This window comes from Arvicanthis niloticus, chromosome 2, assembly GCF_011762505.2.
Source record: "Arvicanthis niloticus isolate mArvNil1 chromosome 2, mArvNil1.pat.X, whole genome shotgun sequence".
In the NCBI taxonomy this organism is placed as follows: domain Eukaryota; kingdom Metazoa; phylum Chordata; class Mammalia; order Rodentia; family Muridae; genus Arvicanthis; species Arvicanthis niloticus.
Window position 1 is genome coordinate 130,139,208 of NC_047659.1, and position 12,001 is coordinate 130,151,208.

Below are 12,001 nucleotides of genomic sequence, written 5' to 3' on the forward strand. Positions count from 1 at the left end.
CTTCCTTATAACTGATACAGAATTCTGCTCCTCACAATGACCCTATGAGATAAGAACTGTTTTTTCTCTTACCTTTACAGCTGAAAAAGTTTTTTTTTTAAAGAAGGGCCAGGTGTTTGAGATGCATGGCTCTTAATCCTAGCACTCTAGAAGCAGAGGCAGATGGATCTCTGTGAGTTCAAGGCCAGCCTGGTCCACATAGTGAGTTCCAGGCCAGAAGGACTACAGAGTGAGACACCCAAAGTCCAACTCTGGCCTATATACTCACATAAACACATACCTGTGCACACACACTCATACAAGCATGTATATCACACACACCCATATAAACATGTATTATACACACACACAAAGAAAAAAAAATCCCAGAATTACATAAGATTGTAACACAAATGTTCTGTTTTTAGCTCTCATATATCCTTAAAAACACAAACATTAGCAGTAATTAAGTATAAAGATATCAGTATTCCTCATGTTAATGTTAAAGGATAGAGATTATTAAAACGAAAAGATGAAAGGTCATGTGGATTAATATCCTAACTCTAGTCAGGCACTGTGGTTTACATCTTTAATCCCAGCACTCAGGAGGCAGAGGCAAGCTGATCTCTGTGAGTTCAAGGCCAGCCTGGTCTACAAAGGGAGTCCCAGGAGAGCCAGAGCTCTGTTACATAGAGAAAGGCTCTCTGGAAAAAGAAAAACAAAACGTCCTAACTACTACTTTCTCAACTGTGTTATTTTAAAGTTACCTTCTTAATTGTGTTACTTTCAATTCCATTTCTTCAACTACAGAGAGAAATGCACCTTACCAGGGTCTCCCAATGTGTGACTATACTTAGCAGTGGACCTTGTACTTAATAAATCTCAAAATGGTTAGATATTATAATCATTATCCAATGTTCTTGAAACATTAACCTACAGGATCCCACAGAGAGAGCTGTACACCAGAGCCATACCATAACCCAGGCAAAACTGTCCTCACACACATACATCTTGCAATATACTGGCAAAGTGACAAGAATAAAGATAAAGAAGGAAAGAAACATATAAATGAAATTCTTGGGATTTTAGTGAAGTCCTAACAGGAAATATGTATGTACTGAGATGGGACAATGAGAAGGAAGCTACTATGCAAGCGACCATCAGTAATGGCCATTCTGAAGAGAAGGATCTTTCTAAGAGTGCCCGGTAAAGAGAAGGATTTATACAAATGAGGAAGAGAACTTGGATATTTGAGGCATTGAAGGTGTTCAACCTGACAAACACAAGCAATGAACAGGTACTGGAAAGACTCATGGGGGCTGGGTGGCACCTCAAAGTATTCACAGATGTGACTCTTCGGTACAGTGAGTAGCCACTCAACTAAGAAGTGCTCTGCCCTTGTCTTTAAATCAGTTTCCCCTGGCTTCAGTAGAAGCAACAGGCAAGAGTGAGGCCAGAAGACCAGCTAAGAGGCATCAACAGTCATCCAGCTGAGAAAAGAGAATGCAAGATTAGGAAGGAACAGGATTGAAATATTCTGGCGTAGCATCAAGAATGAAGACAACAGATGTGGAAGTTTGAGAGGGAGACTGACAGACCAAATTGGGGGTTTTGAATTTAGCTCGGTTGTAGGATAATTAGTTAGCAAACACAAGGCCCCAAGTTATATTGATAACATGAAACGGGAGAGGAGGGAGCAGGTAATTTATAGACATGTGAAGTTTGAGATGAGGTGGCAAGCAAAAACAACAGGAGTTGTCTGGGGTAGGGATGCAATGAGAGAAGAGCAATTGATGAGAAAAGAAAAGAAATGATAACATTGAGTTATGGTGGTTACATACTTTAATTCCCAGAATTTAGGAAGCTGAAGCAAGAGAATCACAAGCTCAAGGACTTCCTAGGCAATACAGTGAATTCAAGGGCAGCTTCAGCTATACATCAAGACTGTCTCAGAGGAAGAGAGGGAAATCTAAAACTGATAGGATTAAGCAACCTCTACAAAAGCACACAGACTTGAACTCAGATACATTTGCAACAAATGTCCATTGAAGAATAAATTTTAACATATTCCCTATAGTCCCTCAGCAGAATAAAATTTCCATTTAGGACATATACACTACACCACCAAGTTCTTAGTATCTGAAACATAAGCATCAAAAGTTTTTCTAAGGTCTCTAGGCTGTATTGTTCTAGGAAAGGTTCAGAGAAAACAGCAAATCTCCCCACAAACCAAACTCACTGAAAACAAAAGTAGCCTATCTGATGTTCAAAGTATAAGAATTTTACACTCAGAAATACAATTTTCCCCATCCTTATCAATGAAAGTACAATGATACATTTTACTACAGATGTTGTTTTCTCCTGAAAGATGAAACCAGCACTTTCAAACAGTTCAAAGGTCACACAAAAGATAAAAACTGCTTAAAGGTTAAGGATTAATTATAAAATGTTTAAAAAGAAAAAAAGCCCAAGCAAGTAAGTGCACCTCCAAAGCCATCCAAAAATGATAAGCAGAGACATGAAAAGGACAGAATTGCCAAGAAAGTAAGTAAATATAACAGCTACTCCCCAAATGAAAACACATCAAGGCTCTAATTACACCTTTGGGAATCTGTGGACACAAAAAGCTCACTATGCTCTTAAGGCTTATACTATCGCTAAGACCTACCAAACCAGGACACTTTAGACTGCTCCAAAACTTCCAGTGTGATAAGAAAGGGTAACACATAAGGAGGAAAGCCAGCAATATTTGCCAAAAATGTTCCTTCCTGAAACTGTTCAAATTAAATCAAGGTTTTCTTTTCTTTTTTTTTTCTTTTTCTTTTTTTTTTAAATTCATTGATTTTATTATTTTGTGTGTCTGAGTGTTCTGTCTGCATGTATGTATGAACATTAGATGTGTGCCTGGTACTGATGGAGCTCAGAAAACTGTGTCAGTTCCCCTGGGACTGGAGTTACAGATGGTTCTGAGCTGCCTTGTGGGTGCTGGGACTCAAACCTTGATCTTCTGCAAGAGCAACAAGTGCTCTTCACTGCTGAGCCAACTCTCCAGCCTTTTTTTCCCCCCCCCTAATTTTATTATTTTTATTTTATGTGTATGGATATTTTGTCTTTGGGTATATCTGTATACTACTTGTGTTCCTGGTACCCACAGAAGCCAGTGGAAGGTATTGGATCTCCTGGGACTGCAGTTGCACATAGTTGTCCATGCAGGTGCTGAAGTTGGAACCTAGTCCCCTTTGGAAGAGCAGCCAGTGCTCTCAGCTGCTGAGCTGTCCCTCCAGCCCCTAAGACTGTCATTCTTTTTAAGATACAAGGCTCACCTTGTAAAATTCGTCTACAATATGCAACAAGAAAAAAAAATCACAGAGTTTAAAAATATGTTACTCCACCTCATGATATAGCTACTTAGAAGTCTACCAGAAATGTCACTTGAATAGATAGATGGACAACTAGCATCCATTTACTTACTGAACAAATACTAAGTACCCACAGTGGAGCAGGAGCAATTCTAAAGCCTGAGGGATTTCAGTGAAACAAGGCCTCAAGCTGATGAGATAGCAAGGAGACAGACAATAAACCAACAATTGAATACAATGAAGTATTGCAGAAGGTGATGAGAGTACAGCAGAGTGAAAGACATAGAGTGATGTGATCTTGTAGAGTTGTCTGGGAAAACCTGAAGACCTAAAGTTAAGGAAACCCATTTTAACTTTACAGTCTCTAGGCCAGCTGTGTACACAGAGGAAGCATAAATGCAGAGGCACCGAGGCCAGAGTATGACTGAATTTAAAAAGACAGCAGAGATTGATTTGGCCAGGTTGGAGACAGGTAGCCCACAGAGAGGACTAGAGGAGAAATTTCTGGAGGGCTGCAAGCACAGAACTCTCAAGACCTGGATTTCTTTCCTTTTGTTTTTAAAAGTTTTTAAAGGGAAAATAATTGCTCATAAAAGCAAGACATGCCCCTCACAATCTATTTATAAATGGAAGGAAAAGTATACAATAAAACTCATATAAGCTGGTAGCACTTTGAGAGCGAGAAAAAAGAAAACACATATACTTGGGAACAAAAGACTGAAAAAGATAAATGCCAAACAAGTTTACTAGCGTTTGTGAGTTATAAGGGTTTTCTTTCCCTTACACTTTTGTTACTCAAATTTTCTGCCTTAAAAATAAATCAGAGACAGAAAAAAAACAGGGATGGTTTCACACAAGTGTTCACATATGCTCGATGCTTGCTCTCTCTTTCACACACACACACACGCCCCCACCCCCTACCCATCCCAATTATGGATGACACTAGTCTGAAATCTTACTTCAACTGAGGGAAAAAACAACATAAGGGAACTTTTTCTTTTCCAAAAAAATTACCACACTTCCCATGCAATGTTTGCCTGCCATGAACCACTGCACAAATCAAGCATCAATGTATCAAGGTCACAAAACCAACTTGGTTAATATGTTTATCATTACACAGCAGGCCTGTCCCCTTAGAGCTGCTTTGATACCATCTCTCTAAGGCACACACATACAAAGGCCCTTTTGCTCATTTCCTAAGTCTCTTTGATACTTCTTTGCTGTTTCTGGATTTTTCCACTGTATGTCTCTTAGAAGCAAATTAAGCCCGAATCAGTTGTTCCAGCTAATGAAGTGTGCTTTTGGCTCTTTTCTCCTCGGTTGAGAATTATCCGGCAAGCTACCAACTATTTTAGAACACATTTCTGTTAGTTTTGAAAATACTGCGATACTACGTTACCACAAACAAAAAAATAAATCAAGATAGCAACATATGAGAACATATATATAGATATATAGACATAAAAAGTGCTGTATTCTTTTTTAATTAAAAAATGTGTGGATGCCTTATGAATAAACATGTTAGGCTATCTAGATAAATATATGTGTTGGCATAACACCAATAAAGGCAGAAAGAGCATGCCTTCTCTTCTCTAGCCCCCAACCTGCGTCACATAACAGTTTCTCACAGGGCACACTACCAGGGCAATCACTGTCCACAAATGCAAGCCACACAACTCAAAATGCCTCAAGCTCTCAGATACTTTCCACCCTAAGCCCCACACCCCACCCACTCCTCAATCACTTCCAACAGGTTTCTCTGAATGAAAACCCCAAACTGGGGAGGCTTCACAAGTCCCAAACTCTGTTCACACGCCCATTTGGGCATCCTAGAACCCTAAGATTCTAAAAACAAAACAAACAAACAAACAAACAAAAACCAAAACCCTGGTGTTTCCGCGCGGGCAATGAGGATTCCACTGTACCCCTGAGTGGTTCGAGTCCCGACGCTCTTTTCACCAGAGGCACGGGTGCCAGCCGCTCGCAGCCGCCCGCGGGAGTGCGGACACACGCACCCACGGCCAGGCCCCCACCTCCAGCCCGCTTCGGTTCCTTCTGCAACTCTGCCCCGCGCGACCACCCTGACTTGGACTCCCGGGCGTGGAGCCCACGGCAAGCGCGGCGCTGACAGATGGGGAAGGCGGGACATCTGGGGGAAGGGGCGGGGCAGCTCGGAGCGGGGGTGCAGGCGGCTGACAGGGCCCGGCGGGAGCCGGGCCTGGCGGGAAGGCGCTCGCAAACACACAGGGGCTGACAGACGCGGAGACACACAGACGCCGGGGACTGACAGCTGCGGGGACGACGGGCCTCGGCGGGCGCTCACCTGGCGACGGCGGCGGCACCCGTGGCCCGGCTGCTCTCCCCACGCTGCAGGCCTCCCTCCCTTCCCGGTGGGCGGGCGGGCGGCCGGCGCAGGCCCCGCGGAGGCGGCGGCGGTGGCGGCGACGCCAGAGCCACGGGCCGCTTCTGTGGCGAAGACGAGCTGCACCAACTGACTCCCGGCCGCTCGGCTGAGCTCGGTGACACTCGGAGGCGTTCGGCTCCGGTCGGCCCACTTCGACTCGGCTGGGGGCGTGGCTCCCCCCCCCCCGCCCAGGTCGCCTCGGGCGCTAGGAGGCGGGGCTTTGGGAACGAGCGCAAGCCCCTTGACGTCGCGGGGAGCGGACCTTACCCAGGGCGCATGCGCCGGTCGGCTGCCCGCTCAAGCGCTCTCCCTGTGTGGGTAGCCAACAGGGGCAGGGGAGGCAGGACACCCGGGCGGATGCCGAGGCCCTAAGCAGTTCCCGGCCTTTGTGCTCCGTATCCTGGTCTTTCTTGAGGGCCACCTAAGGAAGGCCACACGAGGTAAAACTTTCAAAAGGATGTAGTCTGGGCAAGGGTCCCAGACCCGTGCGCTCTCTTTCCCCAGTGCAGTGTTTCCAAATTAGCAACATTTGGGAGTTGTTTTTTAACACCCACTAAGGGTTCACGGCAGGTTTTAGTATTTTGTTTACTCAAAGAAATAGCAGCCGAAACGAATTTATGATCTCCGATTCTTTAACACTGTCTTAGGAGAGTGGAGCTTTCAAACACCTGCTCCCGTCATGCCCTCATCTTCACAGCTGCTACTGGCCTGGGATTAAAATCTTGTTTCATGTTCCAGGCATCTTTTCACAACAGAACCTAAATCTGTGGCAAATATGTTCAGAAAATGGTCCTCACCCTTCGGATCCAGATTGACAAACAGCTCCCACACAGGGAACTCTGAGCGGGTCCCAGTCCCAAATTTGTTTATATCTAATATCAATTGCCCACCATCTCTCGTCCACAAAAGGCAAAAAAATATTAGGATTATATAGAATGAATGAGAAGATTAAATGTCAGAATGTATAGCCTCCTGCACCTTATCTTGTTGTTTAGTAAGTGAGGCTGAATTTATAGCTTTGTATGAGATGGCCTACACCTGTAATCTCACTCAAAGAGGCTGAAGCAAGAGGATTGCAAGTTTGGGGTCAGCCTGGGCTACATAGCAAGTTCCAAACCAGTCTGGACTACATGGTAAGACCCTGTCTCAAAGAACAAACAAACAAACAAACAAAAAGGCTGAGTTTATTACAGTCAATAAATACATGTTTTAAGTGTGAGCAGTGTGTCAAATTTAACATGTCCAGAGTCAAACAGTAGAACTTGCACCTTACCTAACACATGGCACATTGTCATTACACAATCGTCCTCACTACAGTTCATGTCAAGCCCAGGCTTGTTTTTTTTTTGTTTTGTTTTGTTTTGTTTTGTATTTTTAATGACCAGGCCAAAGCATCTCAGCCACCCTTCACTCCTCTCTTCCAATCATAGCCATCTTGAACCATTAGCAAACCTGCCAACCCCACCTTTAGCTGTCTGTATGCTGGGAATACTGCAGTAGCATCTTCCCTACCTGCTCTTCTTCATTCCAGCCTGTGTTCAACACAGCAGTCCCAGGGATCTTGTTAAAGCTTAAGTCAAAGTAATGTTCCTGAGGGAGGGATGGGGAGGAGAGGAAGGAAGAGAAACCGATTAGAATGTAAAATAAATACATGTTTTAAAAATCCAATGTTTCCCATCTTGGGCACACTTAAAAAAAAAAAAAAAACAAAATCAAAATCAACAACAACAACAACAAAAAAAAAAGCCTTTACTCCAGGGACCCCTAGATCACATGCAATCTGCTCTTTCTTCTAACTAAGTGTGTCTCCTTCTCCTTCAGTCCTCAGCCAGCCACATTAGCCTCTTTCCTGCTCCTGGAACATGAATGATCTTTGCACTTAGTTTATCTTCTCCTGGTCATTGGAAAGATGTGTCTCACTTCACATTTCTACTCCAAAGGTATTTCCTTTGATGGATATTAAGTCCCACCTTCACCATGTAGTCTCCCTTTTCTGTGCTTTGCTTCTCTTCCTAGTCCTTATAACCTCTCCTGTCTTTCATGTCCCTCAGGGCAGGAATGTTTTGTTTTGCTTATTTTCAACACCTGGAACATGGGCAGACACGTTCAAACACTCAGTAAATATTTCTTGAATGGATGAGTATGTATGATATGTTGTACTCCAGTTTATTTTTATTTATTCAACCAACTTTCCCAAGCACCTTTTCTGATCCGGGCACTGTGAGAGATGCAGCGGTACGCAAGACGTTCTCCCAGACGCCAAAGAACTCCATATTTCAGAAAAGACAGACATGTAAAGCTATAGTTCTGGAAGAAAATATGCAAATGCCAACTGCTTTGGTAAACATAGCACAAAGGGTATAATTACCAGGATGGCGAAAGTAAGCTAGTGCTTACATGTAATCCCAGATACTCAGGAGGCTAAGTCAGAAGGACCACAAGTTTGAGCCAACCTTGGCAACTTTAGCAAGACCTTATCTCAAGATAAAAATTAAAGACAGGAGAGAGAATTGTTACTGGGGGGTATACAGTCACGGTGTTTGCCTGGCATAGTCAAGCCCTGGGGTTCCATCTCCAGTACCAGAGAAGAGAACAAGCATCCAAAGGGCCAAAGAAATGATAAAGATGAGTGTGGGAAGGGTTCCCGAGAACACTGGAAGCTAGAAGCTGAACCCGGAGACATGACCAGAAGTGACTCTAGGCAGAGGCAGCAACCGGCACACACATTAGTGTCAGGAGGGATATCAGGAGGCAGAGAAGTTATTGATAATATTTAATCCAAGAGGCAAATTGTTTTCCTTCAAAAGAAAAAGGACCCATGAGAGGACCCAGCAGATTAGTCACTTGCTGCCAAACCTGAAAATCTAAGTCTCATCCCCAGAACCCACGTGGTAGAAAGAACTGACTCCTGATAGCTCTTTGGCCCTGTAAATAAATAAACATAATTTAAACTTTTTTTTTTTTTTTTTTTAATGAAACGTCCTAGGAAGATGGCTTGGACAGTAAACCACTTGCCATGCAAGCATGAGAACGTAAGTTTGGATCCCTCAAACACACTTTAAAAAACCTGGGTGTGTTTGAAAAAAAAAAAAACAGTGGATTTGGAGCATATACCCAAAGGACTCTATAGTCTCCCATAAAGATGCTTGCATATACATGTTTATTGCTCCGCTCTTTAGCCCTAGCAAGGAAAGGGAACCAGCTTAGATGTTCATCAACAGGCTAGTACATAATGTTGTAATATGCATAATGGAATTTTACCCTGCATAAAGAAAAATGGAAATATAAAACTTTCAGGGAAACGGGTAGATCTGGAGAGTATATTAAGCAAGGTGACCCAAACTCAGAAAGAAAAAGCCTCACATTCTCAGATGTGGGTCCCCTAGCTTGTAATGTAACTCTGTGTGTGTGTGTGTGTGTGTGTGTGTGTGTGTGTGTGTGTGTGTATGGTATGAGTTAGAGTAAAGGTCTGAAAAGTTGGCACAGCAGTTAAGAGCTAGTACTGCTCTTGCAAAGGACCCAAGTTCAGTTTCTAGTACCCATGTCAAGGAGATCACAACTGCCTATAATTCCAGCTCCAGGAGATCTGGCACCCTCTTCTGACCTATTTAGGAACTACACCCATGTGAACCAATCCATATATAGTCATGAACATAGTCACATAATTAAAAATAAAAATAAGGGTTGGAGAGATGGCTCAACAGTTAGGTTAAGAGCACTGGTTGCTCTTCCAGAGAACCTGCCTTTAATTCTCAGCCCCCACACAACAGCCCACAACCATCTGTAACACACTAGTTCTAGGAGATCCAACACTCTTCTGAATCCTGTGGAATCCGTACACGGTGCACATATGTACACACAAGCAAACTGTCATACACAAAAATAAAAATTAAAAAAAAATGTTTTTACATTAAGGGCTGCAGTATCTAGACTCTCTGAGAGTAGAATGTCTTTGTGGGGTGGATATGGGGACTCTCATCTTTCTCTACAATTCTTAATGACTGGGCCTGCCTCATAAGTACAGAGGTGGTCCCAAACTCGCTGATAGACTCAAGAATATTTTTGCAAGTCCTAAAAATAACATAGATTGGATGAGACAGTGAGCAGGCCATTATATATATTATGTTAATATATCATGTGTGCATGTGCACATACATGTGCACCCATGGGAATACACACATGAGTCTCACACAAAGAATGCTGAACCAAGCAGGCTAGACACAAAAGCCTTAACTTGTAAAAAGTTCATCAAACTCATAGTCTGACAAAACCAGCCACGCCTTAGCCCATAACTCTCTATCTAGTACTTCTTATGACTACCGGGAGAATTCTGTGGTACAAAATGGATAACTATCCAGCTCTGCTGGAACATTTACTTAGAGATGAAGAGTGAAATTAGTCCTGGAGGTGAGTGCACATAAGGAAGTTTTGGGCACAGCTTTCTGTTGTAAAGCAGAAAACAGGAGATTGAAGCTCCTTTCTGTAGGAGCCCATCATAATGACATTTGTGATGGTAATAAAGTCCAAGCTAGGGAGTTATAATGAGCTATTTCAACTGTAATGAATATTAATCATGCCCTGAAGATCGTGGTACAGGACAACAGACACACAGAAATTCCGTGGTACAACAAACATTGGCAAAGTGTGTTCCCAGCTATAACACAAAATGAAATGAGACCATGTGGTTTTGGAAGAGTTGTCTTAGTCATTGCTCCATTGCTGTGAACAGACACCATGACTAAGGCAACTCTTAAAAAGGACAACATTTAATAGAGAGCTTGCTTGCAGTTTTAGAGTCTTAGTTCATTATTATCATGGCAGAGAGCATGGTGACATGCAGGCAGGAATGGCTATGAAGCTGAGAACTTTACATTCTAATCTATGGGGAGAGGAGGAGGAGGAGGAGGAAGAGGAGGAGGAGGAGGAAGAGGAGGAGGAGGAGGAGGAGGAGGAGGAGAGAGAGAGAGAGAGAGAGAGAGAAGAGATCCTGGATCTGGATCTGGATCTGGATCTGGATCTGGATCTGGATCTGGATCTGCTGTGGGCTTTTGAAACCTCAAAGCCCATCCTCAGTGGCACACTTCCTCCAACAACAACACCTCCTAATCCTTCTAATCCTTTCAAATAGTTCCATTCCCTGGTGACAAAGGACTCATGTATGAGTCTATGGGGGCCATTCTTATTCAAATCTCTACAATAGTTACTCTGATTTTTTCAGAATGTCCAAACATTATTTATTTTTACAATAATGGGATTGTAGTATATAAACTATATGTCTAAATATACTGTTTAACTTCTTAAAATTAGTTATGTATTATATATATGATGGATACCATCATTATCCTAATCATGGCCTTGCATATGTATGTTAAAAATCAAATGGGACACTTTAAATATGTGTGGTTTACTGTATATTAATTATACCTTAATGAAACAGGTATATTATTTTAAAATCTCTTTTTCTCTTTTCCCCACTTTAACTCTGTAAGCTCCATCCATGCTGTCTTAGGAATAGCTACTCTACAGGTTTTTTGTTTTTTGGGTTTTTGTTGTTGTTGTTACTACCATGCAGAATTTCAAGGAATGTGCTCTAGTTTCATTTCTGTTGGTGCGATAAAATATACTGACAAAAAGCAACCTAGGGGAAAAGGAGGGTTGGGTGTTTTTTCCCACTTATAATTTCAGGTTACAGCGCATCACTGTGGGGGGAGCCAAGGAAACTAGCCACATCACACACAGTCAGAAGTAAACATACATGGATGCATTCATGCTCATTTGCTTGCTTTGCTTAGCGAGATTTCCCCAGTCTTACACAGCTCAGGACCCTCTATCTACCCAGGGAATGGTGCTACCCATGGAAGAACTGGCCTTCTCATATCAATTAAGACAGTCCCCATAGATATGCCCAGAGGGACAGCCCAAGGCTGACAATCACTCAACAAGATTCTCTTCCTAGGAGATTCTAAGCTGTGTCAAGCTGACAATTAAGGCAATAACAAACATCGACAGTATTTTGCTTACTTAATCCCCAGGGCCCCTTTTACTCCAAATCCACCATCTATCAACAACACTTTAATAATTTTTTTCTCTTTACAGTTCTGAGTAAACTTTCTCAGAAATCACCCCAAAAATGAAACTGCTACAATACAAGCCCTGTGCATATTTGATTTTTACCAAGAACAGACTCTGTTTGTTTGTTTGTTTGTTTATGCTGTTTTTTTCCAGAAAGGGTTTTTCTGTGTAGCCCTGGTTGTCCTGA

The 12,001-nt window shown here is 42.6% G+C and overlaps 1 protein-coding gene across 3 annotated transcripts in view; it reads right to left on the minus strand.

Annotated features, from left to right (window-relative positions):
- Nucleotides 1–5,866, minus strand: part of Zhx3 (zinc fingers and homeoboxes 3) — a 100,345-nt gene extending 94,479 nt beyond the window's left edge. For 2 of the 3 annotated variants that reach the window (XM_034494593.2, XM_076930161.1), the window contains exon 1: nucleotides 5,662–5,866. The gene's annotated coding sequence lies outside the window, so the exon portion shown is untranslated. Of the gene's footprint in view, nucleotides 1–5,263; nucleotides 5,403–5,661 lie in introns of those variants that run through there. The other variant, XM_076930160.1, reaches the window with a different exon arrangement.
- Between the last annotated feature and the right edge of the window lie 6,135 nt (nucleotides 5,867–12,001).